At 43.6% G+C, this 27,361-nt stretch overlaps 1 long non-coding RNA gene across 1 annotated transcript in view; it reads right to left on the reverse strand.

Moving 5' to 3' along the window:
- Positions 1 to 6,087, reverse strand: part of LOC120410273 — a 70,528-nt gene extending 64,441 nt beyond the window's left edge. Inside the window, exons 1-2 of the long non-coding RNA XR_005602308.1 lie at positions 5,941 to 6,087; positions 4,011 to 4,134 (exon numbers count right to left, since the gene is read on the reverse strand). This is a non-coding gene — a long non-coding RNA (uncharacterized LOC120410273). The remainder of the gene's footprint in view (positions 1 to 4,010; positions 4,135 to 5,940) is intronic.
- Positions 6,088 to 27,361: the final 21,274 nt, after the last annotated feature.

Raw genomic sequence — 27,361 nt, forward strand, 5'->3', positions numbered from 1 at the left:
TCTGTTGCAGTTTACAATGCCTTTTAGCATGGCAACAGTAAAACCCAAAATAGATTTTTAAACCAGAATTACATTTACATACGTATTGATTCCTTTCCCTTTTGTAGTGGTGGTTAACGCAATCTGATGAGCCGCATGCTGAATATTTGAACACTACAAAAAATCTGCTTTTCAGGATATGTGTGTGATAACTTGGATGCCACTAATGTAATTTTAAACTTTTACAGCATGCCAAAACATCTGACAAATTTGGTACCTTATTTCAAGAGGATTTGGCATTTTTCTGTGCTGGTTTCTTCAAACATACGTAGCAGATTCACTTACTACTGAAGTGCAGCAACCTCCAGCTCAGCATGTATTAACTCTTTCACAGCACAGGAAAATGCACTATTGCTTTGTACAGGAAGTGAAAAATATTGTACCCAATTAAAATTGCATGGAAAATGAATGTAGGAAAAAAATTAATTACCCGAGTTGGAGTTTGTCTAGGATGTAAAGGCTAACACCCATACAGTTTTTTTAAAAAAGCATAGCCCCTATAATGGCTCTATTTAATATTTTATACATGACCCTAGGTTAAATCTGAAAGATCTGCTATAGATCAATTATAAACCACTGATTTATCCTTGAAAAGGAAGAAAACAACAAGTTTTCTAGTAGCGCTGAAGAATGTTACAAAACATCAAAGATCTTGCCCTTTTCCTGATAACACAGAAATCAGGCACTGATGGAAAAAAGCTCTCCTGATCACCAAGTAATGAAACAGTAATGAGCATGGCAGCCAGCTCCTCTGCTATCTCATTACAATGCGGGGTATTGTGGTGTGTTTGCCAACGTTTGAGAGAAAGGGAAAAAAGGCTGACAGTCTCTCCTATGAGGAAAGGCTGAGAGAATTGGGATTCTTCAGCCTGAAGAAGAGAAGGTTTTGGGGTGACCTGATTGTGGCCTTCCAGTACCTGGAGGGACCTGACAAGAAAGATGGAGACAGACTGCTTACAAGGGTTTGGAGTGACAGAACAAGGGGGAGTGTCTTCAGACTGAAAAAGAATAGGTTTAGATTGGATATTAGGAAGAAATTTTTCTCTGTGTGGGCAGTGAGGCCCTGGCACAAGTTGCCCGGAGAAGCTGTGGCTGCCTCTGAATCCCTGGAACTGTCCAAGGCCAGCTTGGACAGGGCTTGGAGCAACCTGGGATAGGGGAAGGTGCCCCTGACCATGACAGGGAGTGGAATGAAAGGATCTTTAAGGCCCCTTCCAACCCAAACCATTCTGGGGTTCTATGCCTATATGTCTATATCACTTTGCATAAGGAAAATGTTAATTAATATAGGACAATTTTATTTCTTCTTGACAATAATAATCCTCCAAAAATTGCATTCTTGATTTAAATGTTCATGGATATGGTTGGTGGCTGAGCCACAACACCAAAGGCTGACTTGCTTAATTGTTAAATTTGCAATTACTCCAAGAGGAAACAGTCCAACATAGAATTCCTTTATAAAATCCTTTTTTCTCTTCAAGAAATGAACGTGTGGCAGATTTTGTTACCTATCTCTTATTCACCTGGAACTGAACGCTATTTCTCAGAGGTCCACTGAACTCAGCACAGAAGGAACCATGGCACTGGCAGAGGAGTTTCACATGAAAGAGTTAATGCATTTGCTACCACCAGACGCCAACACGAATCTTTGCAAGTCCTGCTGTAATGCGGCTCCCCTGATTGCCTCAAAAAGACAAATTTCTGTTACAACACGGAAGCATTATAAACTAAATTCACCAGAGTCCCGTTGTGCCTTAGCTAGAGAATATGATTCCTGTATTAAGTGCTTTTAATTTCAGTGCTTGGGAGCTGGTTTAAAACCGTCTGCTAATTTGCGGCGCTGTAACAGTCGCGCTCTTGTCTTTGCAATCAGAGGCAGAACTTCTTTAATGTGCCTCTTCTCATTCCGCTTTGCTCAGAGATAAGCCTGGGCAGCTCTCCACCTGTCTTGGCAAATAAATCAGCTGTGTGAAGCCTCCGACAGGTGAATTTATCAAGCCTTGATATGCTCCTGGTAGGAGCGAAATCCTCCCATGACAGGTGATTGTAGAATCCCAGAATGGTTTGGCTTGGAAGGGACCCAACCCTTAAAGACCATCTCATTCCAAGCCTGCCTGCCATGGGCAGGGATATTTCCCATTAGACCAGGATTCTCAGGCCCCATCCAGCCTGGCCTTTAACATTTTCAGGGATGGGGCAGGCACAGCTTCTCTGAGCGACCTGTGCCAGGGCTTCACTACCCTCACAGGGAGGCATTTCTTCCTAATATCCCATCTAAACTGCCTCTCTTGCAGTCTGAAGACACTCCTCCTTGTTCTGTCACTCCAGGCCCTTGTTCTGTTACTCCAGGCCCTTGTAAAGAGTCCCTCTCCAGCTCTACTACTCAGTTGTACCACCTTTAGGTACTGGACAGTGCTTTAGGATCTCCTTGGAGACTTCTCCAGACTGAACAACCCCAGTGTTCAACCTGAACTTACCCCATCTCTCCTATCTCCCAGGGTGACCATCCTCCTGCTTCATTGCATCAAGTTCTTGACGCACTGACCCTCAGGAACCCAAAACTTCAAAATTATGGACCTACTGGGGACGATCTTGCAAAATGTGTTTGATGGCACCATGTACCTGTCCTGCAGGCTGACACAGGACCATGCACTCAGCATCACCCTTGCCACCACCACTCCCTGCAGCTGGAGGCATTGCAAAGCAGAATGAACGTCTCCACCTTTCTCATCATCAGCTTGCAAAAATAGCCAACAGCTGTCCTAGGCCCTGAACATGATAAAATACTTGAAAAACATCCAACTGGCCAAATCCTGAAAAACTTCCTGTTGGGAACATCAAAGAAATTTCAAGCGGATGTGGTCCCCTGCTCCATGCATGCCATCCACTAAAAAAAGTCACAACACTGTTGAAGGTTACATGACATAATCTGGCACAAGGTGGTAAATACTGAAGGCTTGGGAAAAAGAAATCCCCAAGTTCAGTACTCAGTAGTAGATATTTCATGGGAATTTATTGCGGTAGGTGGAAGTAGGGTAGATGACAATGACCTGCAAACCATAAACTTGTAGGTATACTTTTTTTCCCCGTGAAAGTGAATTATTTTCAGGTAGTTTAACATATCTCTGATTCTAATTAGTAGGCAGACCAAGATCACTCTGAACATTTGACCTAAGTAGCTTCATTTCTTTGTTTAAGAACAGATTTACTTGAGGCTGGTACAATATGTGAAAGGAGCTCGGCTCCACTGCTGGGAACAAAAATGGAGTATTAATCAATTATTTAATCCCTTTTTTAATTACTATTGTATCAGAATCTTAAAGTGGGGCATTTCCCTATGTCAGGAAATGGCTTTTAAAAATGCATCTCTACAATAAAAAGTAAAAAAAGAAAAGGAAGAAGAAAGAAGAAGAAATCATTCTTCTTCAAATTGAAACCAGCATAAAATATTACCCCAAAAGGCCTGGGCTGATTTCTTTATAAATGAGGACAACGTTAGAACCATGGCAAAGGCAAATTGGCCTACAAGAAAACTGACAGCTTTATAGCCCCTGCCTCTGATTGAAACGTTGGGAAATCTCTTGGCAATTCTCCCAGACATCCAGGTAGAACAGTGAGTTCACTGATTATGTTAACTAAAACAATCTGCCTTTGCACAAACGCACCTCGAGCCCAGCCAAGTGTGAAGGCTTATCAACGTGCCAGACCAAGAAAAAGACCTATTTACCTGCAGAGAGCAGCTAAACGACAGGGCTCTGCAAAACAACCCGGGGACATCAGTGTGCAGGGCTTCTTTTATTGTCATTTTTTAATATACGGCCTAAATGAAGGCCTCAGCGGTATCGTGTGTGTGTTAAACAAGAGGATTCCAACCGATGTCTTTAAACACTGGTAGTAATCATTAATAACAAGAAACACCATCCTCAGGAACATGGTAGTAAAACACATATGAGCAGGGAGAATAAACTTACTTCTGGGAGAAGGCTCAACACAGTCCTTAGCTGTTATCTTTTCGGCCGGCCATGGCACAGAGGAGGCGCTGCCAGGACACAGGGATCCCGCTCGCAGGGCAAACAAGGGAATTGTTTATGTTTTCTAAAGGGGGAAAAAAGGAGAGCCATAATAAACCTAAACAATAAAGATTACAAAAAGAAACAACGCCGTTAAGTGGCAATCTTTTGAGGTGAATGCATAGCTGAATGTTATTTTAAACAGCACATAACCCAGGGAATTATGATGTTGTTTACACAGGCCTGTCTCTTGGAATCTGTATATGTTTAGAGTTTGGTTTGTTATATGTCTTGGTTAAGCTCTCCAATATGTCTGTCTTCTGAAAAAGGGCCCTATACTGCGCTAAAACTTAGCTCCAGCAAGTTAAAAATACGGAGAAAGTACCTTAAGTAATGTCCCTTTCCCCAGAGATGTCCTTGGTAGCAGTCAGTAATGCAATCAGATATCCAGGGTTATTTCGATTGCCTGCCAAAACATCACTCATGTCTATTAAAGCATCCTGAAAAACACCATTACATCAATTCCAGCAACGGCATAATTATTCTTCTTTCTGGAATGTCTTCTGATGTGAGTCACCCTGCCGGCGTGGGATTTCTCTGGAAAGCGGCTGTAGGAATGTCTCAGAGGCTGCGGGGTAGGGTGGGGGCCGGCAGCAAGATGGTCTCACCAAAATTTGGTGGATGCCCAGGATGGTGGCTGGATGCAGTAACACCCCACCAATGACTTAGACACAACCCTTTTTTCCAAAGACATGGAGCACCAACAGGTTTCTTCTGCACTGATACACTGAATTTTGAAAAAGCACATTTTTGCAACTGCAAACCAAAGCAAAGCACTGACAAAGATATTTTTTCTGAATAACTTGGGCTTCTCCTTAAAGATGCAGGCAGGAAATTTCTAGGAAGCGCAAGGCATAGTTACAGTAGTTTATATATTAATGAGCGTGTCTCTGCTCATTCCAGCTGCAGTTATCCTAGAACTTCCACATGGGCAATGCAAGCCACACCTCTTCAGTCCAGTGTAACATGACTGCCACGGGGATTGTAGATAGAGAATCCTTAGGAACAGGAGGATTATTATCATTCCACGTTTTAAGAATTAACAAAAATCTATAGAAAATCCACGTGAGAAGTTCTGGGTTTGATTACACTAGTGTAAATCCCAATTTCTTTGAGGCCAATGGATCATCTAACTCAACACTCACAGGAAAGTTTGTCCCTCTGCCTTCTCCTTTAATCTTCCTGACCAAAAAGTTTGATTTGATGAGATTCTGTTTCATTGCAGGAATAGCACTAGTAGAATAATGCAGCATTAATTTTGCATTTTGGAAAAATAAAAAGCATTTGATGTTATCACTAAATAACAACTAGACCAAAAGTCATTCCTAAAAGAGCTACTTATAGACTTTTTTTTTCCAGGAATGCAGAAATGGACAAATACCATTGCTAAAAAAAGTGAGTAATTTTTTTTTTTATTGCTTTGTATGAACATTCAAACTGCTCCTATCCAGCTTGTGAAGCCGTGGCAATACTAACAGACTCGTGATGAAGACCTATCCTCATTGAAATCAGTCAAATACCCAGAAAATTCAAAATCTTTGTCTTTTAAGCTACATGCTGCTTGCTAAATATCACTGAGTCCATACCAACAAAACACAAAGCATTTAATCAGCTATCAAATAAATCCTAGAGTCACAATCCAAATGAGAGCATGGGAAAGGCTCTTAAAAAAGACCCTTTGAGCATGAAGGAAAAAAAATAATGATAACTGAAATGCTGAATAGTCATTTGTATTGCTCTTCTAGGCACAAGGATAAATGTGACATTCGTCTTCATCTGCTGCTTGATGCTGGTCAACAGAAAAATAAAACCTCTAAAATTTTTCTCCTACCTTTCGATAATGCTCTCCGTTGCATTGGGTGGGATTATTGGGGGTGTCCTGTGCAGGACCAGAACAAAACCTCCTCCCAAATTTCAGTCATCATCTCCCTACAAGGAGAAAGGACATGAACAAGCCATCAGCAGGTCCAGGCTTAGACTGTTTGCTACCAAAAAAAAAAAAGTCATAGGAGAAGTGAATGTGAATAGATTCATTTTATCAATGAAAAAAATGAAGGCAGAGAAGCATGAAGAATTCTCATAGTTTTCAGTAGGATATTTTCCTGCATTTGGCATTTATCACAGTTTAATCTGTTTTATGTTTTCTTGATTGTTTACTGTAAAATGGGATAGATACTTTGAACAAAGCTAGGGCAGGACATGAGTCAATATCCAGCAGCAACAAATATTTAGAGGCAACAGATTTGTAATAATTAGATGGAGACAAGAGATGATGAATTGGTAAATCTGAAAGTCTTTACAAACTCCGAAAATCTCAGATGATCGTTTAATCCATCAACTATCTTCTTAAGAAATACAATCATGGAAACTCCTGCCAAAAAAATCCTTACTGTAATCCTACCTTTATCTCATCCACAAATATACATTTTCTATATAAAGACACGATCCCTCTTAAAAGGTCAGTGTTTGTAGCTGTCCACCAAACACCCCAATATGCCCACGCAGCCCTGCAAGGTCTCTGCTGTGTCTCTTTTATAACCTACAGCCACTCCTATGGCAAACAGGGGGAAAACTCCCATCTCTACGTGGCACACATATGTTTCTCCACGTACCAACTTCCACTTCTGTTTCTCGCAGGTTACACATGGCTTAGATCCCCTTTCAGCCCAACGTGTACTGAACTTACTAAAGATGAAGTGAACAGGCATTTCCTCATAGCACTACCTCACACTTGGGACAGCTTAATGGCTTCGCAATTAATATATGCATAAGTACAACCTGCATTAGTGGTGGTAAAAGGCAAGTTGGCTCCTTGATTACACATCATTAAATAATACCAAGGTTCTCGAGTTTGGTGCAAGTGTGTGATGTACCTGTTCAAAGGTGGAATATTGTGTGGGTCTGCACATTCTCCCATCCCCATACGTGGTTAAGCTTGCTCTGACATGATCCTCTTCTTTTCTTTCAACCTATGGAAACCACCTGGTCTCATGTTTCCTGGTGACAAGCAGCAATTTTAAAATGATGCTGCACCAAATCACACTAACAATAAGAGAAAGCCTGGCTCAGGAGCTATTTACTTCTGAAAATAAAAACAAAAACAAAAAATAAAAGAGGATATTTAATCTGAACACATTACAAAGAACTGCTGCATGATGGCAGTGGGGCCCCAGAAAGGGAAAAGCTGAGGAAATATTGCTTTATAGAAATCAAGGATAAATATCCTTTTTTACATTAGAGGAATGAAAATTGGTTTAAAAATCCTGAGGAGGGTTGGGGAGCTGAAGTTGGTTTCTTTAAGCAGAGCCTTCATATAAATTCTAACTCTGCAGTTAAATGGAAATGCTTAAGCCTATAAAACTAGAAGGAGATGAGGAAAGGGGGGAACCCATATACATGAAACCAGCAGATACAGAACCATTTTATACAGTTCAGTAGGCAGGCTAACATGAACTTAATAGTGACAATTGTTTTAAATTGATTCAAATAACAAATACACATTTCAGAGATTATGAAGTTTTGCACTGCATTTTTCTTTTTATCTTTCAAAGAAAACAATGCTAATAGTTTCCTTTTTCCTAAGCTCAATGACTATTTACTATGTTCTTGATGTGGACTTTCAAAATACAAAGAAGGTTTGGCAAGTTTTCAAAGTCTTTCTTCAAAGTCAGCTCTTAAGTACTTTTTACAAAAACATGAAGAATACTTCTTACTACGGAGAATTGATAATGTACTGCTTTCGTTATTTGTATATGAAATACTGTCAGATAAATGCACATGGATTCATTTGTTTGGACCTTCTCTGTTAACCTTCTGTATGAAATTGATTTCGATTGATCACAAAAGTCAGGAACGTAACAATTGCTTTCAACCAAAAAGCTGCTTCAGACATTATAGACCCAAGTTTCAAAGAAAAAAAGTTACTGTACTTGCAAGTTTAGAGTCAAACTTGGCAGTTCTTCCAAACAGAGTGGTCAGAAGAAGAAAAATAAAAACAAACATCCTTCCAAGACTTTTTTTTCTTCAATTGCCATACAAAATAATGGTACAAGTATGTCACAACCCTTTCCGAAAGTTATTCATGAAGACATAAGCAAAGTGTCCTAAATACTTTGTTGCCAGAGAGTTACCATTTGTAGAGCGTTCTGAGAATTTAAGAAACTTTAGGAAGTTGTCAGCTCTTTGCTGCTGCACAGAGCTGAGCTTAAAACCAGACACAAATCAAAGCAGCCCCCTCAAAGGGACAAACCCGAGCGGTCAGACCATTTGTAGGCAAGCGCATTGGTCTGTTTGGTAGAGGTGAACTGAACTGGGGGCCAAATCCAGAGGCGATTTGTAAGGTGGTGCAAATTAAATTGTGTTAAGTAGGAGTAAGTAGATGTGAGTGAGTGTGAGAGCGTGGGCTGGTGGTGCTCACACGGCAAGGGGCCTGGGAAAGGTACCAGGAGAGAAGCAGCCCCTAAGGCTAAGGGGATGTCTCATTCCAGACGTGTTACCTAGAATGGTAGCACCAACCTTGTGCACTCCTTGTCACCATCCCGCAGAAGAGGCTGCAGGGAACATCCCCCAGCCCTGCTAAGAAATACCCTCTGGGTTGTTCAGAGGGGTGCTCTGTCAGCAGTGACAGAGCTCAGGTTATGTTGGTGGCAGTGGGTAACGAGCATCTCCACCACCTCCTCCTTCCTGCTGAGCCCTGAGGGCGGTGGGGACGAGCAGGACCATTTTCAGCTGACACAGTGGGTTTCCAAAGGAGTGGGTCTCTGCTTTTACCCCAGTTGTGGGTCTTTCTCTGATTATCTCCAGAAATTACACTCTGGCCTTCATTTCCCTCCCTATCCCTAATGCCCCTGTTCCTCCAATTTCCTGTCTCCAGTGCTGACACCTCTTTGTTCATCTCCCATCTTTTCTCTGTCTTGTCTATTTAGACCGTAAATTGTTTGATAAAGGGACGATGACTTAATAGGTGTTTGCTCTACATATGGCACCATTTGGTCTTACTCTCAGCTGGGACATGAAGTCTCTACTATTAAGTGAATAATTAATAATGATTAGGTCCTAAACCAGCAACGTGAAACTCCACTAACCTTACTCACTATATGCTATCACTCTTCCATTTCTTCTCGTGCCTGCTGGCTTCTGCAGGGATTGTTCCTGAACCGTGTCAGCCGAGGGGCAGCAGGCATTGATGCTCAGTAGCCCACTGGATACTTTGGAAAAAGGGAAGTTAAACTGGAAATTATTCTAAACGCAAGGGCAAGGTCTCACAAAACTTATGATGTATTCTTATGACAGGGCTGTGCTATGCATAATATAAACAGCTGTGTGTAAGGGAGATCGCTGCTCTGTTTCAGGAAGTAATAGCTAAAGAAGCATTTATTTCTGACAATTAATGGACATAAAAGCCTATGTGCTATCTAAAGAGGGGAAGATTAAAAGGAGGGAAGTAGCTTATACTATTGGATCAGCTGCACCAAAACAAATAACCTCACAACTTCATTTTGTACAGAGCCTTCCATAAAGTCTGGATAATAAAATGCTTTACAGCGAGCAGAGAGGGAGGGAGGAAGCAGAAAGCAGAACAGATATGTTTTGAGCCGAGATTGGATCCGAAGCAGTGAAGCCGTGCCAAGCAGCAGGAGCTGCAGAGGAGAAGCTCTCACCCCAGCGGCGGCAGGAGCCCGGGACGAGCCAGGCAGCGGGCTGGGCTCAACCTCAGCAGTGTCAAAAAATAAAAAAATGGAAAGAGGAGAGGGGGAATAAAACGACGAGGAGCCAAATTTTTCTCCTGATTCCACCAACGCAACCCCACTGACATCAATGGGTGTAACTGAGAACAGAGCCAACCCAAGGCAGCCCGACAGACACGCAGGGAGAGTTTGAAAACAAACAGGATGCTCCTGATGGGTGAAGGAAGATGGATGGGGAGCTGGCGGGGGAGCTCCTGGCTGCCCTGCTCCTTGGGAGACCCCATCCCAGACCCACAGGGCAGCAGCTTGCTTCCCACACGGGAAGGGTTCGCTGGGAGGCCCCGGGATGTCCCCAGGGCCACGGCTCACGGCTTGGGGCGCGGGCTGAGCAGGTTAAAGCTCCTGCTCCCCGCAGACTGGTGTGTCAGAGCCTGGGAGGCGGCGGGCAGATTCTGGACAGAGGGCTGTTCCCTAAAACTTCCCTGATTTCGCAGCGAAAGCCACATTTCTGATCAGCACTACAAAAAAAAGAATCTTAGGGAGCCCACTGCCAGAGATGTTTATCTGCCACATGACAGGACCCCCCGCGATTATTTCTGGATCCAGTTGTAGCACGTAAAAAGACCAGATTCAATAAAGGAGCCGATTTCCAGCTTCCCCAGCACAGAGACCCATGCAAGACCTAAAATAAAACCCGATTTCCCCAGGCTTGTGCAGTCTTGTGCTGAGCTGGGTAACATGCAAAGCAGACAGGTTTTTATAGAATCTCACCCTAGATTACTTTCAGAAGTAGTTTTTTCACAACATATTTGTTTGGAAGATTTTGCTGTCTCTTCCTCTTTTTCTATTTTCAGACAGCTTTGTTTAGTGGGAAATAGAAACAAAAATGCAGCTCTTTTAGCAATTACTCAAGATTTCAAAATTGATCCAGTAAAATAAAGAATTATTCGGAGCTCATGGGACACACACACACACACATACTCCTTATTCTCTAATCCTTCCAAGGAAAAAAATGTCCAAATAGTCATTTTGAAAAGTTGCTGGGAGTACACAGACAGCTGTTCCTCATACATACTGCAAATGTTTCTTTTAAATTCCTACGGACGCAAGAGTTTGATACCAGGCCAGTACCTCTAGAAATGGAGAAAACTAAACACACCCCATACTGATGCTTTTACTGTCCCAACAAACTTTCTCCCACAACTAAAATGTTAAAACTTTTACCCCACATCCCACATTGGGAGATTAGTCCAATAACTAATGTTCTGTCCAAGTAAAATACATTTTGTCATTGCTTGAAAATGTTACCTTTCACAGAAGTATAGTATTTCTGACCAGCAGGGAACATATGTCAACATTATCTATTATTACACAATGTCAGGACCAGAAAGGGAAGGTGGGTGGTGGATGTTAATAACAACTTAAGCGATTTTCTAAAAGAGGCATTTGAGAAGTACAAAGCCAGAAGTTTTGAATGTTTTGTCTGATTGTAGCTGTGTCAGCAACCTGCCCCCACCACTAGCACAAACCTAATTCTGCCTGTGACCCAGTGCCTAGTTCTCTTTTCAATTTGAGCCAACACATTGCTAAACTGGAAAGTTTGAAAAATACCTTCGAAAACTTCTCCACCAAAAGGAAAGAGGAAAAAAAAAAAGAAAAGAAAAACTTATGATCAGTCCTGGTGGAAGTGTTAAGGCTGCAATTTTAAGACCGAGATTTTTCACTTTGATTTTCTTTAACACTGTGTTAAACTGCTTTTCGTGCGCTGCTACCCATGACTATATTTGTCTGCAGAGTGTCTTCATGTTAAACTTTTTTTTCTTGGTGGAAAGGCACAGTCCCATGAGGCAGACAAACTCAGAAACCATCTTCCTGTTCTAGACAAGGAATTTGAAAATTGGGGGTCACCCCACATCCTGCCACAGATTCCTCATGTGGCCCGAGCCATGTCACTCTGCCCCCCTCACTCCTCGATGTCCAGGGTGCAGCCTCTCCAAGGTGTTGTGGGATGCCTGTGCCAGAGACCAGGACACAACTACAGCAAAAAGACCTTCCAAACACCTGAGGTAAACAGCCAACTGCAGTGTGTACTTACCCCATGTGTGTGAGACATTTCCCTTCCACAGCCAAACATGAACTGCTCATTTGGGTGCCGGGAGATGCTCGGAGGCAGCATCAGGATGTTGAACGATCACAGAATCATAAAATCCCAGCATGATTTTAATTGGAAAAGACCTTAAAAACCATATTATTCCACCCCCTGCCATGGGCAGGGACACCTTCCATTAGACCAGGTTGCTCCAAGCCCTGTCCTTGGCCTTGATGATGGACCCTTTGGAGGTCCATCTGCTCCCCAGAGCAGCTTTCATATCCCTCTGCACCACCCAGGTTTCAAAGCTGTCTGAGCAGTTTTAAGATGACCAGACAACCATTTTTGGCATGGACTTGCGTATAAAACCCTTACTGCAGGAAAGTTTGGGAAACTCTTATTTCCCACCAGAATGCCTGCAAACAGAAATGGAACAGGCAAAAGTTGGCGCTGAATAAATCAAAGGGAGATGAGAAGTGATGCTGTTATTCAGCCATGTTTCCAGTAGTAATTCTGTTACTGGAAATGTTGAAATTAATGTCTTCAGCATCTCTCTTCCACTGTCTAGTGCTAAATCAGAGAAAAAAGCTGGAGGAGAGAGGTCTGCAGTGCTTACCTGTGTGGAAGCCCATACAGGACCGCTCCCTGCCGCCGCCAACACCACAGGGCAGTGAACAAGAGGGACCCCATGGGCTGAAAAGAGAAAGGAAAATGGCATTGTCCTTAAAATAATTGCAGTGTGTGAGGCAAGTTTGGTGCAGGTATTTCTTAAGCAGCACTTTTCCACAGAGAAGAATGTGTTGGTTCCAATCTCACCACTCCATGAAGATCAGCCAGCCCCTCAGCATCATTCTGGTATTTGGGTAGAGTTGCCATTAAACCCTGTTTTACACATAACCATGCCTCACGTTCAATTTTCCAAGCCGGATTTGGGCGCTGAGAAAGGAAAATTTCTTCCCCCACCACAAACACGCTAGTGTCAAAGCTGCTGGGCCCGTATTTCCTCACCTTTTTGTTTTGTTTGTTTCATTTTGTTTTCATATCTGTTTCAAAAATCTATGTAATTTCTTTGCAGTGTGTTCTTTCCCCAAAAGCAAATCCTTCAGGGTATTTATTCCCCTCAAAATACAAATTATTCTGTTCCCCAGTAATTATCTGTTTTGCATATAGTTACACAGCTGAATCAGAAGCAGCAAGATATGAATAAATATATAAATAATGGACACACCGAGGTGTAGTTTCTCATGTTTAACATAACACAGGGGAATACATTTTTATAGCAAGCCAGTAAATGTTGCAAACTGATGTTTTCAATTCCAGTGACTTAGAATTAACTTCTAACTGTGAGAGCTAAACTAGCTGCAGTCTTTTATAATCTCATGCTTTAAAGTTATAATGGTCTTTTTTCATCTGCTGTGAAAGAAGAAATTATATTTTACTAGGAGATGGTAAAGGTAAACCACGGGAAAAAAAGTACACTTCAAACTGCTTAAATATAATTATTTTTGTTCCATGTGATTTCACTCAGTGATATAAAGGAGAGCTGGGTTAGCCTGTTGGAGTGGGAACGTGCTGGTGAGTAGAGAAAAGCACATATTGTTTGGCAATGCTTAAGGCGTTTACATGAAAAAAAAGGAGAAATATAGCAAAAACTGCAGAAAAACTGGAGAAAAACCACTTCTTTTTCCCCATAAGCAGCAGTTCAAACACCTATCAAAAGCAAAACTTAGCCCTGTGTCTTTTTTATGAGGCTGAAACCAGTATATTTAGAAAAATTTTCATCCAAAAAACCCCCAAATCCTCTTTGGATGCGCACGTTCCTCTAAGCTGTGGCAAGAGGTTGTGTTCGCCTTGGGTAGGTTTGGACCAGACCAAAGCTGCCCCCAAGATATTTTTAATGAGCATTTTTTTACATCACTGACCTACAGCACTTCTGTGACCCCTGCCACCCCACCTCAGTGCTCTGCAGGGCTGGAGGCACCCCAAGGCCACCACCACTTGCCCCACAAGGCTCCTGAGAATCCAACACTCCTGAACATGGGCTGCAAAATTCAAATGCAGCCTGAGCAGGAGCTTGCTGGTCTGACTCTGCTTCTTTGGGAATAAGGTTGGAGCTCTGAACTCAGATCTGAACCTGGATCTTGGGTTTAGATCCAAGGGGTTTTGGGTTGGGCCCCATCTCTAGTAAAGAAAAGCATAAAAAGAGATGAAAAGATAATTGTAGAAACTTAAAAGCCAGCACTGCATTCTTTTAAAATTACAAATTAAGCTATAAGTGATTCCAAACTATGCTGTTTTTATTAAAAATGACTTAATAATCTAATCTTCCTTTCCTTTCTCTTGGAATTTATCCTATATCCCAGTAATCACACATAGAAATTACACAACACCACGTTGGATACCCCTGACAATATAAACACAATTGTTTATCCAGAAGCATTATAGGTTCATGCAAAAATACAGCATTTAAAGCTTGTGGTCAGATCAAGAAACCACAAGTATAATTGTTTGTTTATCCAGCCAAGCATTACTCCACTGTGTAAGTTTATGGGGGGGGTTGAATTTATTTATTTATTCCTAACCTGTTTTAAAGTTATGGAGCGAAGGCAGATGATGAAAGGCAAAAGGGAACATTTTGAATAAGGAAATCGCGCCTTTGTCGTAGCTCATGTTACCCTGCTTCATCCTACCAGGGAAGCCTCGTGATAACAAGGCCCTTTGGTGGAATTTCGACATATTTTTCCCTTTAGTTCGGGGCAGCTGGTTTCTTTCCTCTCGGAGGAGAGAGACGAAGTATATTTATCACTCCAGCAGTGACTCAAAACAAACAGGAAATCTTCATCAGCAGGCTCCTGGGCAAGGCAGATACCAAGGTACTGGCAGAAAGGAAACAGAGGCTTTGGGCTGTGGGAGTCCGACACACAGCATATTCTGCAGCAACAGCAGATAACTCAGCTGGAGAGCCACCAAATTATTTTTAAATTACAAAAAAAAATAATAAAAAGGTGATCCTGAAGTATCTGAGAGCACTCATGGCATCCATGGGGGTGGCTGAGTTGGACACCCAGCCCGGACACGTGCTGGGAACCTGGGAGAGGGAGGAAACCTGTGTGCTGGCCGGGCTGGGAGGTTTTGCTTTGATCCCGTGGCTTAGGAAACCCACTCCTTTCGCCTCAGCAAGCCCTTCTTTAAAAGCAGAGGTTTCCGGCTGGGATGGTCGCCCTGCAACCAGGAGGGAGGCAAAAAGCTAAGAAAAACAACAGCAAAAAAACCCCAACTGTTAATAATTTTAACCTTTGATAAGATTATTCGTATTTATTAATGGTGTGTTAGTAATTTTAGCTGTTGATACAATTATTTATCCTCATGGGTAGTTTTAGAAAGGCCTCTGAAAACAAGATAATAAATGGTCCAGCAATAATGATTCCCCCTTCACTGGTTAGAGACAGTCCTGACACAGGAACTGTTCTGTAGGGTTGGTTGTGGGGTTTTTTTCCTTCTCTTTCCCCACCAGCATCATGAAATATTAAACTCAAATACTTCAGTCCATCTGAAGAACAAAACACAAGGACAGCACAAGGCCAACCCTTGTCTGTTCCGTGGAGACATCTCTGCTAAATGGCTTCAAGGACACTTCGAGGCTGTAAGGCTGACACCACACCAAACACACGAGGAAACAGTTGCTGAAAGTGGGTAGGACTGGGAAAAGTCACAATCTGCATCCCCTGCTCCTCTGCATCTCCCCAGGCACTGTGGCCAGAGATGGGGCACGATGATCCCTGGGTCTGACCTGCTGTGGGCTTATCTCCAGAGCTGGCAGGAGATAGCGGGGCTGGCCAGGACACTGTTGGGTGGTTAAAAGGAGACTCATGCACCTTAAGACACGTGCCCACCTTGCCTTGCTCCTGGCCAACCCCGGACAGCTGCAGCACTGAGAGCCTTCCACACCAACCTGCCCTCTCAAGCCAGATGCAGCCCTTGACCTGGGAGGAGCCTGGAAGGGTGAGTTCTGCAGGGACATTTTCACATGTCCAGGCTGGGCTTGGTTGGAGCTTTCACAGCCAGTCCTCCAAGGCAGCAGATGCACGTCCTTATCGCCGAGCTGCACCCTGTGACACCAACCTCAACGTCTCACCACAGAAATCCAGCCTTCTATTAATAAGGATGACTGGCTTGGCTGCGAACCGAAGGTGCAAGGGGCTGATAGAGGGAACACCAGACACCCACATCCTTGCAAACAGTTGGAGGGGCAGCGTGCTTAGATGCAAACACTGTCTGACTATGGAAACGACAACATGAAATCACCATGGCCTGAGACATCCCGGACACAATAAGCATTAGCAGTGAAGGAGCCAGTGTAAAAGCAAGTGCTTCATCCTGGCTCATTCACAACCTCCACGGGACTGCCCTACAGAAAGCTGGCTAAGGTCTATGGCAGAGATGACTACCAAAACCTCTGGGTTGGGACAACTCTTCTTGGGAAGCATCTGGCTGAATGTATCACCACTGTGCTGACTCACAGATGTGTCAAGGCATAGAGTCAAGCTAGGTGAGTAGTTCTGGAGAGTTTCTCCAGAGACCAGACTGTCTGTATCATCTTAAGGAACTGTGTGGTCTAACCAGCACCTCAGTCAGTGCCAGAGAAGGGAAATCTGGTGACAGTCTCTGCACGGTGTGCAGTAGGTGAGAAGCTCAAGTTCATGGAATCACAGAATCCCAGAAAGGGTTGGAAGTGACCTCAAAGATTGCCTCCTTCCCAGCCCCTGCCATGGGCAGGGACACGTTGCACTACACCAGGTTGCTGCAAGCCCTGTCCAAGTTAACAAGGAGAGAAAACACCAGGGTTGTAAATAAGAAATATGTGGTACAAGAGTGCTGGAGGCTCCCTACTGCTTGAACTCGCCTGTTTCCAGCACAAAGCAGTTTTGTTTCAAGTGTGTAAGCTTTACTGGAACATTATGTTGACTGCATACCTACCAGATCAGGCAAGACTCCCACACAGCCTGAACTCCAGAGCATCAAGAGTTTGGAAAGGCCACGGTGAGTGGGGCTCCCAGCCCACCCTCATCATTACAGCAGGCACAGACCACGACAAAACAGCATGGCCAATGTGCTGTGCCAATCTCTGCTGCTGGGGGAGGTGACACAGCCCAAGACTTTCGCCTTCCTCTCAGAAGAGTCAGCTGGAAAGCAAGGCACAGGAAAGCCCTCAATTGTGACTGGAGCACGGGCAGTAGCATGAGGTCCAGAAAGTGATTGGTCAGGCATTGGAACAGGCTGCCCAGGGAAATGGTGGAATCACCATCCTTGGAAGTGTTCCAAAGGTGTGTGGATGTAGTGCAAGGGGATATGGCTTAGTGGTGAACACGGTGGTGCTGCGTTAATTTTGAGGCTCAATGATCTTAGAGGTCTCTTCCAGCCTTAATAATCCTATGATCTTCATGCCTCAGTTTGGAAATGGCCCCTTGCCTTACAGATGAGTCCTTTGCCTGCTCACTCACTCAAATGAGTGGCACACTCACTTTTAGTTATTCACCACTAAAGATCCAAAAGTGTGAGATAACTAAAGAAAGTGTCACACTGAAGATGTGACTTGCAGTCACGAGGAGCAAGTGGCAGAGCCAAGAGCAGAGCAGAGATCCATAACTCAGTGCTGTACCTACCTCCTCAGACCTCAGCAGGGTTCAAGCAATTAGCACTAACTCTGTGCCTAAAGGTCAGCTTTGAAAGGATGCAAGAACAGTCTTTGGTCGCTCTGGCTAGCCTGTACTAGTTTGGAGTTTGCCATCTGCAAGCCAAGGAAGGCTAGAGTGCAACATCTTTCCACCACATGTCTTTCCATCCCTTTCCTTGCCTCTGGCACAGCCTTAACAGCCAGGGCTGGGGTGAGCAGTCGGTGTGTGACCTTCCACATGGCAGCAGGGCAGCCCAGCTAGGCAGGGTCCCTGCTCCCAAAGTGAGGTGCAGGCTCTGTGCTCTCACTGTTTGATCTTCACCAGCTACACTGAAAATACTGCATAGCACAGGCCTTTGGAATCTGCTCTCCAAGTGATAGAGGATTATTGGCTTGGTGATGAAGTGCACTAGTCAGGAATGGGAGACGAAAGGAATTATTTTCCCTTGGTATTGCTCTGTATCATCTTGTTTGATTACAATATTTTTTCCTTTTAAATGTGTGTTTTCCTCCTCCTAACCTTTGAACAACTTTGTGTTGAAACTGAAGGTCTATATGTTATGCTATTACGTATTGCACCGTGTCCAGGATCCAGATCCTGGACATTTGCCCACCTGCCACATTGCACCACAACAAACCTAAGGTGCCATCCTGCTACAGATCCATCAACAGGCCAGAAAGATGCTTGGATACCCCCAAAGCAAAGCAACACACACACACACATCTTCCCTAGGAGACAGCGCTCCAGCAAAGCACTCAAAGCCACAGGTGTAATTGATTTTTATCACGCTTCCTTTTTAAAATCAAAAAGGCACATTTTCCAAGCTGATATTCACATGGGATATATATAAATCCTGATTCTTAAGGAGGGTCAGGAAAACAGATTGGAGGAATCAAAAGGGGGGAATTTATGCGGAATCCAGAAACACAGAGAGGCAGCAGAGAAAAGCGTTGTGCATTCAAGTGCTTAAGTCCTGCTCAACTCCATGATGACAAACAAACAAACAAACCCCGTGTCTCTTTTTCTCAGCTCAGTGATTACAGCAAACCCACAGTGCCAGCTTCAGACTGGCAAGGCAACTAGCACTGCTCACAAAAACAAATTCAATGCTTTTTTTTTCCTTTTTTTTTCTTTTTTGTTTTGTTTGTTTTTTGTTGGATGGTTTAATTATAAAGATCTTCCACACTCTCACCTATTTCCTTACCATCAGTAGAGCCACTGCTACTGTCTCAGGCTTATGAAATAGCAAAAACTGAGGAATGAAGGCAAAAAATGAAGAAAGCATACTGCACACACAGAAGGAATGAAGTATTTTCTTTCAAAGTGAGCGTGCAAAAAGGAAACTCAGGAAACCCATGTTGCCACGGTAATTCTGCTCTGCCTCAGAGCTCCCACCCAGGAAAGGTGTCTCTGATGTTACCTAGGTGTCATCCAAACAAAACAGTTCCAAAACAGATACCTGAAACCCCTTTTTTCTCCTAACTCAGCACTTCAGCTGGAAGTAAGAAATAAATGAGAGTCAAAACTTCTAACCAAAAAATTAATAAAAAGTTAATTATTAGGAAAGAGGTGAACTCCTAGGATGCCTTAATGCCTGGATCCTAACCTGGCTGCCCTATTATTCTGAGCTCATCGGGATATCCAGAATACTAATTTAGAATTAGGGCATTAGGGAAAAAAATCTCCTGCTTTAAAAACGGAAAACAGTTATTCAGTTATTTCTTGAACAAATACACTTCAAACAATGTGAAGGAAATGGCACTTCCCATTTATACGAGTTTACCAACAACAAACACTATGAAAAGGACAAAGACTATTTCAGGTTTGCGAGGGCTGTCTGTTGTAACACACTGTCCCATGCTGCAGCCAGTATAGTACTTGCAGGATCTGAGAAATTTAAATTCTCAGAAATCCCCAGCACAAGCCACTCTTCATTATAAATGCAGTATGAGGTTATTGTGTCCCAGAGCATCATCCATAGAATCCCAGAATGGTTTGGGTTGGAAGGGACCTTAAAGATCATCCCATTCCACCCCCTGCCATGGGCAGGGACAACTTCCACTATCCCAGGTTGCTCCAAGCCCCATCCAACCTGGCCTTGGACACTTCCAGGGATACAGGGAGAGCAACAGCTTCTCTGGGCAACCTGTGCCAGGGCCTTACCACCCTCACAGTCAAAAATTTCTTCCTAATATCCAATCTAAACGTGCCCTCTGTCATTTTAAAGCCATTCCCCGTGTCCCATCACTGCATGTCCTTGTAAATATCTCCTCTCCAGCCTTCATGAGGGTAATTCTGCCTCTGAGGAATAAATCAGCCACTACTGCACATGGACCTCTTGTGAGTCTCTGTCCCCACACAGCTCAACTCCTGCACCACCACAATTCACTCCTCCTCCTCCTCCTGGGCCCACAAAGGTGGGTTCTGAGCTTTTAAATGCTACTTCAGTCAAGAAAACCCCACTCCTTCAAAGCAACAGGTTGCTCTCTTTGGGGCAGATTGAAGAGGAGTAGAGCCTGCACCAGAACATCCAACAGGCAATGTCTGCTCTGTGCTTAACCTATGCAAATCAGGAGCAAATGTAATGATGTTCGCAGCCCATCAGCAGTTTGGCTGGGGTAACAACAACCATAGGGAGATAAGATAAGGCTGTAGGCTTTCAAGGTTGGGAAATAAAGTATCAGGATTACCAGAGCGGTTTATAGAGACTGTTCTCCCACCCTCTTCTAAGAAACAAAACTGATCCTTTGCACTTCACCCCGAGGGAGGAAAATAGTCATTAGCTTTACATTACAAAGATACGTACAATAACTGTCTCTCTAAGATCAGCCTTGCCTACCCCGAGCAGCCACATGTGTGTACAGCTGTAGTTTTTTCCATTGTGACACAACCTACCCTTACTGTGACCCTCTCTCATCAGGTTATTTCTAAAACGCAGCTCTCTGTGAACTGGGACCATGTTCTGTTGGTTTGCACAGCTCCTGCTTTTTGCCACTATAAATAGAAGAAATAACTTTGCCTGGCGTGTTCTCCTCCGAATTATTTTGTCGGTTAAACAAACCTTTAACTGTTTCAGATAAAGCCAAGCAGAAGGTGTTTTTTCCAAACATCCCAAGTGAAGGAGTGCATTTCCTGCTTCCCTAATTCAACCTACGGCATCAGACATCTGTAACTCTGTTTACATTCCAGCCCTTCACAACTTAATACCGCTTGAAGCATCAATAATATAGGGCACATTTCTGACTGCTCTTTAGATATTTTTTTATCTCCATGGGACTTCCTGGTTTGGGATTTTGTAGTTTACAGTTTCTCACTAATAGTAACTAGCTGCAGCATTTGGCCTTAAGAGTTTACATATTATTTAACTGGATATAAGCAGCCTATTTTAATTACAGTAAAGAGCCCTGTAGAGGCCTTGTCTGTTTTTTCCCCCTCCAACTATATCAGTTGGCTTAATAAAGATATTACCACTCCCTATAAACCAGGCTGTGATCAAGCTCCTAGATATGCTAGGCTTTTATAACATACTTTTACCACTTAAAAAAAACAAGTCCTATCAGATCTTCAAGCACTCAGATGTCCATGGCTTTAATGAAGGCAGTGTGAGCTTTCTGTAGCTCACACGCATTTTAGTTTCTGTGTGTGCACGTTCCAGCACTTCTAAGAAAATCACTCACCCCCCCCACAACCAAGAGTCATCTACTCCTGTCACTGTAGTACAGCTTAGCTTTGCACTGTATGGGCTGCACTCCTAGGACAAGCTGCCCTTTCCCTGGGGGATGTAGAGCTTAGGCTTCCATCTCCCTTGCCTACAGGGCCAGCAAGAGGCCTGTTCCTACAAGGGACACCTTTCCATGAGCAGGGACACTTTCCACTAGACCTGGTTGCCCCAAGCCGCATCCAACCTTGGACACTTCCAGGGATCCAGGGCCAGCCACAGCTTCTCTGGGCAACCTGTGCCAGGATCTCACCACCCTCACAGGAAAGAATTTCTTCCTGGTCTCTAATCTAAACCTGCTCTCTGTCAGTTTAGAGCCATTCCCCTTGTCCTGTCACTCCAGGTCCTTGTCCAAAGTCCCTCTCCAGGTCTCTTGGAGCCTCTTTAGGCACTGCAAGGGGCTCTAAGGTCTCCCCAGAGCCTTCTCTCCTCCAGGCTGAACAACCCCAACATTCAGCCTAACCCTACTATGTAGTACCTGTATCCCTGATGCCTCTCTGTCCTCATCTTCAGGTCCTATCTTCATATTTCTCACATGCTGTCACTACACATTCTCTCTGACCTTCATTTAGATAATTCTCCATAATTTATTCCATTCTATTTGAGAGCAAAGTTCATACCCAGTGCTGGCACTATGTGCAACTAACCCTTATTCACACCAGCCAGCATCTTGCTGCTGTTGATGTTTCATTGAATCCTGCATGTGAAGCCAAGGTGAGACACAGAGACTTTGGTTGTCTTATTTCACAGGGCTGCTTTCCTCTGCAAGGTGTCAAATTAGTACCTGAACGTCACCTACCAAATCAACCTCGCATATTCACAACTCTTCTAACATTTGCAAGCAGCATTACTACAAAGGAAAGCTCGAGACAGCTTGATTAAGCAACTTGCCCAAGGTCATACAGGAAGTTGTAGAAGAGTTGAAAACAAAAGCCAGATCTTCTTAGCTCCTGTCCAACCCTCTCTGGAATGAAAAGGCCAAACTGCTGTGTGGAAGTATTAGCAGAGTCATAGATCTCATCCTATAAATTTCATAATGGATTCACAGCTTAGCAAAGAAAATGCACAGAGCTCCCAGTACTTTTTTCCCAGGAAAAACGTGCAACCCCATGGTGGCAGCTGGGAAGTGTTCCCCAAGCTCTGAGTGGCGCTGGCTGTGGCCACAGACCCTCCACTTACACAAAAAGAGGAAAACAGGGAACAGCACTATCCTGCAAGGCTACTTAATGCAAACAGGTTCTGCCATGCTTTTTCCAGCCACTTCCCACCTCTCCAAGAAAGTGAAAAAAGTGCATCTACTGGAACAGCTACTGAAGTCACCCAAGAGCGAGCCTGAAATCGTTCGGGATAGCAAAAGGAGCATCCAGACTGTAACAAAGGCGGTATTTATGTCTATACTTCTCCCTGTCTGCGTGGCTCTCAGTGATAGCCACAGGAACAAACAATAGCCTTGGCCCCTTGGCTGCAAACGGTTCGCTGCAGAGGCCCAATTAGTCGTGGAAAGTCTAAACACAGGCACAGGAATCCGCTAATGCGGACAGGCCTGCACAATAGGGTCTCATCCTGGCTCTGCCCTGCTCCTGCTCACCACAACCTTGCTGGAAGGAGAATCACCCATCACCAGAGAGGCTCTTCCCACAGAGAGGTCCTGCTCCACCTCAAAGCCCAGTGCAAATGTGCACGGTTCCACTCACTTTGGGGAGGATTCTGGCCCCGGGCAGCATCAAGCTCATGCCCAGCAAGATGAGTTGGGTGATCTCAGCCTCGCTACCTGCCCAACAGGCCACACGTGTGTGCACACACAGGCAAAGGGCACTTTAAGAGTGATCTCCCTCCCCAAATCTCCATCAGGTTCAGGCCCTGCTGACACAAACACTTCAAACAGCCCAGGCAGCCTCAAGAGCAGTGCCAAGAGCAGATAGAGGCTTCGACATTGTCTCGGTACACAGGATGCTGGCCTGACATCATTTAGTGGAGACAATGCTCGCCCTCTTTCTTTGGGAACCACGTAAAAAAACTTGGCCGAATATAAAACAACTTCAAAGACACATTTCTGTGCCAGCCAGGATGCATCAAAGTTGGGAAAGGAACGACCCGATTCACCTGATCCAGAGAGCTGATAGAGAAGCACAGGGAAGCAGCTTTTATCGATGTACCTTCCCAGCACTTCCTTCCTGGCCTCGATGCTATTTAAACCCCTTGCCTACCTCCAGCCAGACCTGCCCGTCCTCCGCTCTAAGGAGGAGAAAGGAAAAAGCAAAGGGAAGCCCTAAAAAAAGGCGTCCCTGCAAATTTCTGTGCAGTTACCGGGCAGTCATATCCTTCTGCTTTCCCCTGAAAAATCAAGTATCACCTTATCGTTTCCTCACCAAGATTAACTCCTGCTTCCTGAAGAGTATTTCTGAGGTAGAAAGCAGAGGTGGTGGAAAAAAAAAATAAAAATAAGGAGGGGGGGGAAGCTGAAAACCCAATCTGTCAAGCTGCATTTTAGAAGAAAGGAAAACTGAAAAGTGAACGTATTTAACATGAGCTATTTCCTGCACTCAGGAGGGAAGAAAGCATGCTACTAACTGTGTGCATGAGGAGATCTGCACTAGTGTTATCTCTGACCTGCAGCTTAGCCCTTGTGTCTCAGCTGCCAAAAAGCTCCTATTCAACGTTATGCTGAGTTCATCAATGCTCCACGTGTCAGGATCCTAACAGGAAAAAGCAGGACAGACAGTCACTCTATTCAACTGCCTGGGGACCCCATGACAACTAAAATCCCCTTGCAGACTGTCCATATCAACCTACGGCAGGTCAGAGCGCGTAACCCCTCCAGAACCGCAAGCCCGGGCCCACACCCTTTCCCCTTGTCAACATTGTCACTTTAAAACAGCCCATCTAGCCTTATCACCAAACCTGGAGTAAGTATGACAATTAAGATGGATTGCAAAGCCTGCATGCGCTTTACAATTAACAATAACTTGGCAGCGTGTCCCACGCAACTGTTGGGTGGTATGGCAAGAACTTTATCCCTGCTTAGTACTGCATTAGCATATTTAGTAGGCTGCAAGACATAATTCCTCAGATATGAACATATTTTTGTCTTTTCAAAAAATCTGCAATTAAGCCATAACGTGCAGGCAGTGTGCAGCCGGCGGTAAACTTTGGTATTAGGGGGACTGTGCTGAAACGGCCCTTTCTGACCTTATGTCAATTATCTATTTAATAAGGAATATATTCAATTTTTTTTAAAAGTGTCTTAGCAGGCTCTTTGCTAGGAAGTGACAGTATTCAGGAAACTACAGCTGATATTCAGCCCTGTATTCCTTGTGAAGAACACAGTGCTTAAGAGGGTCTGGGGGTAGGTATTTGAAAGCAGGGGCATTTTGTTGGGGGGCTTGTCTCAAATTTTGGTTTAGAAAAGGCAAACTCTTTCTTTTTGCTTTGAATTTTTAAACTGTAGGGTTAACTAATTGTTTGTGGAAAAGAAATATAGCCCATTTAAGAAGCATCTTCCTCTGTGTGTTGTGTAGCTCTTTTTATCCTGTCCAGGATTCCCATGTTTATAGGTAAATTAACAGCCTTCCAAAGTAATTAAATGCATTTAAGGAGCAGTTATTTAGCATGGCCTAACTTTATCGATTTCCTCCATGCTGCACAAGACACTCTCAACCCCACTAAGCTTTTTAAGTCTGTTTACAGTGTACATTTATCTAGAAAATCTGATCAGGTGGGGGGGGGAGGCAAAGATCTTGCCTCGATAACCCGGACATTGTCCCCCTTGACATCTGTGTTGCTGGTGGACAGGATATCCTGCCAAATGCAAGAAGACAACTGCGTGACCCACCTTGGGCGAGAGGCACCGCGGGCTGATGCGAGCACAGCGGGAGCGGGTGCTGCCTCTCCCCTCCCAGAGCCGCATCCTCGGCACACAAAGAGCAGCCAGAGAACCTCTGCAAAAAAAAAAAAAAAAGCCAGGGGAAGGCAAAGTAAATAAATAAATAAATAAATAAATAGGCAGTTTAGGTGAGTAGCACACTTTCGATAAGGGAAAGCAGATGAGGGCAACAAATGCAATTCAGCAGACAAAGTCTTTCTTCATAAACCCGGCAGAGGAACGGATTAAACCACCTGGCAATCTTGGCAGGAAAAAAAGAAAATCTCAGGCGGTGACAAAACCAAACAGGTGGAACAGGTATAAAACTTTTGCTTCCCAATAATACCCCTCTCTTCCCTGGAATGCTTGGACAGGTGCAGAAGTTCAAGTTACAGCGTGGAAGTGGCAAATAAATACACAGCATTAGTGTCTGACGTGCTCGGCGAGCAACCGGGGATGTTAATAACTGGCAAGGTACACTAATCTCTGATTGCAACATTTGGTTTACCTTAATCTGGAGGGACAGCTGTATTAAAGAGGGAATTATACTAATCAGTTCAAGGCCCTTGCATATAAAACTTCCCATTAGGCTTAAAGTACAACAGCTTACGCTCATTCTCTAGGAGCCTTACATCTGGTTCTGAATAAGGCTGTCTCTCATTTGCAAGGTACAAACCGAAAACAAGGGAGGGGGGAGCTGACAGTTGCTGGAGGATGGTTGATAGAAGAACAAGCTACTAATTCTTTGAAATTTTTTACAGCGCAAAACTGGCTGTAAGGCATCTTAATACTAAAAAAACAGGCATGTGTTATCAACCCTAGGCCATTTTTTCCTGTTACCGGAGGTGACCAACATAAAATAAAATTGATGATGTCAGTCAAAAACAGCTAAGCACAAAGCTTGGCTTTGTTATCTTAAGTCAGAAGGTATGATAGGCCATGCCATATGGCTGTAATCCTCCTATATCTCCCATCACCTAACAGGCAACCTTCATGTAGCATGACCTTATTTGGCTGGTCTCAGGTTAGGGCTGCCCAAAGGGGATTTTTCTGTTTCTGCTATATCCAAAGGTTTATGTTGATTTTTTTTTTCCCTTTTTTTTTTCCCCTTTTTTTTTTTTTTGAGCCCTGCAAACTATAAATCCGACTGATTACTCTGCACTCTTTTGCTTGACTGAGCCTTTACAATCAGACATCCCCGTTAACAATAAGCTCCTAATGAATCAAACATCTATGGCATTAGTTTCACCTAGCTGCCTCTTTCCCATGCACTGCAGCTCTTTGTCAGACCTGGCTTGATGAGAAAAGCTAGTGACACTTGGTGCACCTATTGATAAACAATTCAGTAATGAGGGGCATAACAAAAATTACCTAAAACAACCTGATTAAAAATGACAGGCAAAGGGTACTACAGAGCTTTGCAGTTAAGGTAACTCCTGTATGTCGGGAGGGATGGAAAAAATAATTAGGTGCAACACAACTTGCTTTAAAATTACAAGTTTGAACTCACATTTTGGCACTTTTTTCTCCCCCCCCCCCCCTTTTTTTTCGGGACTAGGAGTTTGATGGGTGTTAAAAGGAAAATGTTCCATCATACTTTATAAGAGATTCATCTTTTTGCAGAAAATTTGCAACTCAATAAGCTTTTTCTCTCTCCTTTTTGAAGCAGCACATTAATGGCAAAATGCACTGCTATTTGCAATCCAACTTTCTATCTATAGCAAATTCCTATATTATAACTCAGCATTTTACTTCCTTTGTTTAAATATTGGTTTTGTTGGTTAAAAGAACATGTGGGCTGTAAACAAAGGATAAATAAGCTGTGAAAATAAAAGCAGGCTCCAAGGAATAAATAAGAACAAAATGGAAAAGACTGCACCGGGCTCCTGCAATGAACACAGGGATCTCTTTGTGAGAGGGGAAAAAAATGTGTTAAAAGGGCACATACTGCAACTCTGAGGCAAACTTTGAAATGGAAGTGTGGAAGCATAAGAGCATTTGATTCCAAATCAGCAATGTGTGGGTTTGCATTTGCGTAGCAGCATGTTGGGAGGGTTTCAATCAGTGCACAGATGCACTTGAAAATCAAATATGGACATGGGGAATGTTTTTGGATATAGCAAATGAGGACTGATGACATGTTTACACTTTGCACATGGATCCAGTACAAAACCATACCCTGCAAAAGAAACAATAACCACCATTTGCTGCTTTTCAGGGC

This window comes from Corvus cornix, chromosome 7 (assembly GCF_000738735.6).
Source record: "Corvus cornix cornix isolate S_Up_H32 chromosome 7, ASM73873v5, whole genome shotgun sequence".
Taxonomy (NCBI): Eukaryota; Metazoa; Chordata; class Aves; order Passeriformes; family Corvidae; genus Corvus; species Corvus cornix.